This window comes from Benincasa hispida, chromosome 9 (assembly GCF_009727055.1).
Source record: "Benincasa hispida cultivar B227 chromosome 9, ASM972705v1, whole genome shotgun sequence".
In the NCBI taxonomy this organism is placed as follows: Eukaryota; Viridiplantae; Streptophyta; class Magnoliopsida; order Cucurbitales; family Cucurbitaceae; genus Benincasa; species Benincasa hispida.
The window spans coordinates 73,199,477-73,205,511 of NC_052357.1; the positions used below are offsets into that span (position 1 = coordinate 73,199,477).

A 6,035-nucleotide genomic window follows, 5' to 3' on the forward strand; every position below is an offset into this window, starting at 1 on the left:
GATTAATCTCTATTCGTTAACAAATGGTTCACTCCACTAAAACCCACAGTTGCACTCCTAGATATATTATGTCCACATGATTTAACCATATAGACCCTTCACAGGTTGTTCGTAATAACAACTGAGTCACACCCCCAAAATTACGTCTTATTCCTCAAGTCCCTACTGATCCTCTAATGAACAACTGGTTTGTAATCCAATCACTAAACCAAACTCTCTCAGCCCAGTGAGGGGATGGGGCCTCTTGTTCAAGACCTAGATTCAGTACTTGAGATAACAACCTTTCTTCTATCCCTAATGGGAGTCTTATTGAGCCGACGTTGTTGAGTCAATCCTCACCTATGCCCCCAGCTATTTATCCAGTCTTACCCCTGTAATGGGAGTCTTATTGAGCCAACGTTGTTGAGCCAATCCTCACTTATGCAAATCTAAGAGTAATCCCGAAGAAACAGGAGTTCATAGTTAGCTCAGGATTAAGATCGAGTTACCTAGGTCATCTAGATGAACTAGTCGGTCTTATTTGTTGGTCCTGATCTTATGCAAACTCATTGCATAGGACGCCCCCACTCATCATGCCATAACATGTACGAATTAGGATCACTTCGTATGTAGCACTTTACAACTCTTTGTGACAACTATAGAGTAGGTCGCATCCAATAGTGTTACCAAAATAAGGTACCCAACCTTATTCATGTACCATAGATCATTTTGACTATTTACTCGAATCTGATCCATTCTTATGTCTCCACATAAAGTTCAAGTACTCATACAATAGTCATGGTTCTTAATTTATTGGTTTTAGACTTTCATACAATTTATGAAATCAATATAAGTATATTGATTATAGAAAATGTTTATCATATTACAAACTGCGATTTTTAGGATATAAAACTCAACACAATATGACATATAACGTATAGTTTACATTATATCAAATATAATATAACCTATAGTATAATACTCTCTCATTTAACATATAGTATTTAATACGAATCACATCCATATTAAATTTAACTTATAGTTTTATATGAATCACATTCATATAATTAATATTTGAATCAAATTAAAATATTTATTTTCTCTCAAAAAACTTTATATTATAATGTATCATATACATTATATAAATTATATCATATATAGTTAATTTCCTCAATTAATTTGAATTATTCAAATTAATCTAAAATTAATTCAATTCTCATTAATCTCAGTTAAGTTACCGAGGAGACCTTGTGAACCTATAGATTGAAGCTCCAATGGTACTTGATTAATTAATTAAAATCTTTAATTAAATTAACCAGCTTCCACTAATTGCCAGTCACTCCACTAAAGATCGACAATTGCACTTTCACACTATAGATATATTTCTATGTCCATTGGATATAACCAATCAATGGTGCGTTGACTCTTCACAAATTGTAATCCTCTCGGTCCAGAAGAGGGTGTGGAACTACATTGTTCAAATCCTGGAATCAACCCTTAAGTGAGCAAATTCTCTGCTTTCCCTAACAGTAGGGAATGAGTGAATTCCTTCTTATGAAACTGCGTTCCCAACTCCCCGATTAGATGAATCCTCAAAATGGAAGGCATATTGAGTCGACGATACAAATCACTCTCATTTATGCAAATCAAAAGGATCGTCTTGACAGGCAAGAGTTCACAACTCATTCAGAATTCAGGTCAAGTCACCTATGGTCATCTTGGTAAAGTGTAAGTTTCTTTTATCAACGGTGTTATATAGTGAGACTATTCATTTCATGATCCAATCTTATACAAACTCTTTTTATAGAACATCCTTACTCACATGTCACTACATGAATTATTAGGATCAAATCATTTGTAGCACTTTACAACAATTGTGACAACTAAAAAGCGGGTCGTATTCGTAGTGTCACAAGGATAAGGTACCCAGCCTTATCTATCTACAGACTGTTTAGGTTATCACTTAAACATGATCCACTTGTATGTCTCCACATACATGTATAAGTTATATAAGATAACCTTGGATCTTAGTTTATTGGTTTTGTGAGTTATTGCTACTAAATGTCAAATAAAATGCCTTAGATTTTATTAGATAAATAAATTGTTTGTACAGTGCAATTACAAACTACAAGATCCACGAGATTTAGAGCATCAACCCCAACAAAGACATTATGCAATAATATTAAAGGTCGTTTTCGGTAAGCTTTTCGTAATTGGGCTTCAGGATTGAAGTTCTGAAGGTGATTTTGGACCAATAAGCGATTGGATAAGAGTTTGAAAACAATTGACCTTTTAGGATTGTAGTAGTGAGTTGAAGTGGTTAATTTGAACCTTCATTTGTACAAATCTATTAGTTTGATTAAAATCATAGTTTATTCTTTTGTACAATAATGGACTAAATTTTCATTTGCTAATACAATTTATTTAAGTGATAACTATGCACTTTTTAATTAGTTTTAAGAGTTAAATTGTCACTTAAGCACGTTTAAGATTTTTATATGTGTTTTTCATTGACGAAATGGCACTTACTAGAATGTGAAGTCCATTTGAACATTAAATACAATTTGAAGCTATGATTTTCTTCAAAGTGTACACAATTATTTATAGGTTTTGACCCTACAACAAATACCACCAACTATAGCATTGAAGCATAGCCTTTTATCATAATATCTATTAAAAAGAAAACAAAAACAAAAAAAAGCTCACCCATCTAGAAATCCAGTTCGTCTGTGATACATTTGAAACTTCATTCCCTCTCCTTTTTAGAAAACCAATAAAATCTCTCTCTTCATCCCTCTCTTCTCCTATTGAAACCCTTTCTCTCTCGCGTGGTTTTGGCCATAGAAACATTAATTTTATTCAACCAAACACTCACAGAAAAGACCTCCCATGGAGTTTATGCCTAGTGGAGCAAGTGGGGGAACTAAAATCCCTCCTTAAATTTTTACTAATCTGGTCCACCAAGTTTTTCCCCTCCTTTTCAAGCCAAATTCATGGATAATTGCATCACTTCCAACTTCAAGATTGCAACTAGTTCCTTTGAAACCCTTGTTATTCATCTTCATTTGGGTCATCCTTTATGATCGATTCCAAAAATTCTGGGCAAATAAGGTTATTTCAAAGTCAAACCTCATAATGTAGCCGACCTAGTTTTGCTTCTTCTTGTCTATGGCTCTTCGTTGTTTTCCAGGGAAAGCTTAACATCAATTCTTCAATGAACAGATTGGAAATGGGCAACGATTATAGTTTAAAACAGTAAGTTACATGCTTTCACTTTCAGCTTGTCTTAATATTTTGATAGAACACTTAGAAACTAGTATTGTAGAGAACACTTAGATTCTCTTCTACTACCATAATCATCTCATTGTGCTTCATGACTTATTTAGGATCTCTTCTACAACCACAACCATTCCATTTTTCTTTATAACTCGCTTTGATATTGTCTTCAACAGAGCGTAATGAAAATCTTGAGGAGATTGTTTTCATTCAGTCATCAACAAAGCATATTGCAAATCTTGAGGATATCAAGCAAGAATTAAGAGACATGCATTCAAATGATCCTCAATTGTAGTTTAAGGGCATGATTTAAACAAGTATTAAACAAGCATGGTGAAGAGAATGCAAGGTTAGCTTCTGAATTCTAATTACTTGTAGTTATAATACAATGTAAAACAAGATGGTATATATTGTGTTCTTGAATTTAAAAATGTGTCTGTAGTATTTCTTGAACTCAAAAAACATTAAAATGGAAATTGGCTAGATGTAAAATGGGTTGGTGCATTCATAGTACCCCATTGTATTAAAAAAGATATTAGATTAGACACCCAATGCCCTAATGTTCTGCAATTACTTGTTTCCTTTGTCATGACATATTTGCAGGTGGCTTCTTGTTTTTTGATCATTGATGCTCACTTTGTTTGGAAATTTGTTGTAAATGGTAACTCAAATTTCATATTTCTTATTATCATATAGAGTTTTGTGTCTTTTATGTTGGTTTATTCCCACCATTTTGTTCATAACCTAACGAAAGTCTCTACAAGTTTAATTTCTTATTCAATGGAAAATTTTCTCATAGATAAAAGATAGTCAAAGATATATCCATTTCTATTGATATGAAAAAGTTGTCATTTGCTTATTGAAAAGTATGAAAGTTTAGCCCAAGCTGGAAATTTGGTTTATGGATATGGATAGCTATAATTTTTGTGATGACTTTGTTTGTGACTTTGGTTTCTGTTTTTATGACAATGGGAATAAATATGGCATGTTTAGCATAACTTGGGTAATGTAAGCAAGTTTAAAGCTCATTACTTGATTTGTACGGTTGGATAAAAAACAAGGTATGAGTTCTAACCTCATGTTTGTATTATTCGACATTTTTAGCTGTGTTGTGCTACTTTCTTCTATTTAGTTGTAGTGGTTATCTTTTTAAACAAGAATAACAATTTTGTATATTAACATGTATTCTTCCCACAATCTTTTACATTTGAGTCTAACTATTAATTTTGACCCAGTTTTTACTATTAAAATACTTAAAAATTTTACTAGTTGAAAATAAAGAATCATTTTATTGATTATAATATTTATACTACTGTAATTATATATGGTTTTCTGTATTTCTACTTTATTTTTTTTCCAAGTTTGGTCTTTTGGTTGTTTGCAAATAATGCAAGTTGAAGAGTTGTTTGTACATATCATAAGGCTCTAATCCATTTACTAAGTCCATTTTGCAATGGTGTGTTGTGTTTAGTCTTATGATTATAGATACTCTTACATCAGTCTAGTCTTGATATAAGTAGTTGACACACATTGGAGACTTTCTAGTCCATTCAACAAATTCATTTTGCAACTTCGATCTCTACATAATGGTGTATCCTTTCTCCACAGAGAAACGTTTATTCCTGTATTTGGTGAATCAAATACCATGGTCTAATAACGAGCCATTCTGATTACTCGATAATATTGAACGGAACAAAAGACAGGTGGACTCAACGGTCTTCCGAAAAGGGATGGGGGCATCACATACATATGGTGAGGTACAATAATGGTTAAAGACCCAAAAGTCTAGTCTAGGGGAGTTGATAGGCGGGAATGGCCAAGAAGCCTCTTGTTCATATCTCTCATCAAAAGTCGTTTCCGGGAAGCACATGCACAAAGGGAATCATTCTTCAATTTTATCGATGCACTGCATTCATTCTTTGTTTTTGTTTAATTTGGTTGCTTATTTGTGTAGGCAATGGTAAGAGTTTATGTCTCTTGGTTGCTTCAAACAAATTCATTGGTTCTTATGGAGCAACTTATACCCGTGATCAACAAAAACCATTGTGGGCAAGTATTTCTCAAACGTAAATTCTAGTCTCTTCCCTCTCTTTCAATTTTGTTCCTTTGAACTTTTAATGCAACATTGCTACATAAATGCCTTATTGACTGACAATTACTGGACTTCTTCACTTTTCAGTCTAGTAACAGCTGCACTTCACTTTGCTGGTATGTTAGAAAGGGCATACTGTACTGAAACGGACTTTTAATCAAGTGAGTTTCTTTTCGGGATTTGTTTGTTTTCAATTTCCTCTCTTTACATTGTAACTATTGACTATAATTTGTGAAAGAAACTTGCTCAATGTAATAATACAAAGCGTAAAATGAGAATATCTGACAGTTAAAATGGCATATCTCTGATGAACCCTTTGTTCTATGTTCAATGGACAGGTGAAGAAACAAAAAACTTCTTCTCTTTCTTTTGTTTTTCCTTCAATCTATCACTCAAAATCAAGCAAATGTGAATCTAAAGATTTTGAAGAATTGTGGCTTTAACAACATAAGGTAAAAGAAGATCTCTTTGTTGAATGTAGACAGGTTTCTTAAATAAAAGTATAGATTTGTTGGATTCTTTTCTCATTGTTGTTACAGAGCTAAAGTAATCATTAATTCTATTCTATTGTATAATTCTTAATTCTATTGTTGAGTAGAAGTATATATTTGTTGGATTCTTTTTTCAATGTTGTTATAGAGCTAAAGTAATCAAAACTATTCAATGGAATACTATTATGCATATAATG

The 6,035-nt window shown here is 32.6% G+C and overlaps 1 long non-coding RNA gene across 1 annotated transcript; it reads left to right on the plus strand.

Moving 5' to 3' along the window:
- The first annotated feature begins 2,680 nt into the window (after positions 1–2,680).
- Positions 2,681–5,799, plus strand: LOC120087304. The gene is made up of 5 exons (XR_005484481.1): positions 2,681–3,234; positions 3,432–3,604; positions 4,864–5,321; positions 5,435–5,508; positions 5,686–5,799. It is a non-coding gene; the product is annotated as an uncharacterized LOC120087304 (long non-coding RNA).
- The last annotated feature ends 236 nt before the right edge of the window (positions 5,800–6,035 follow it).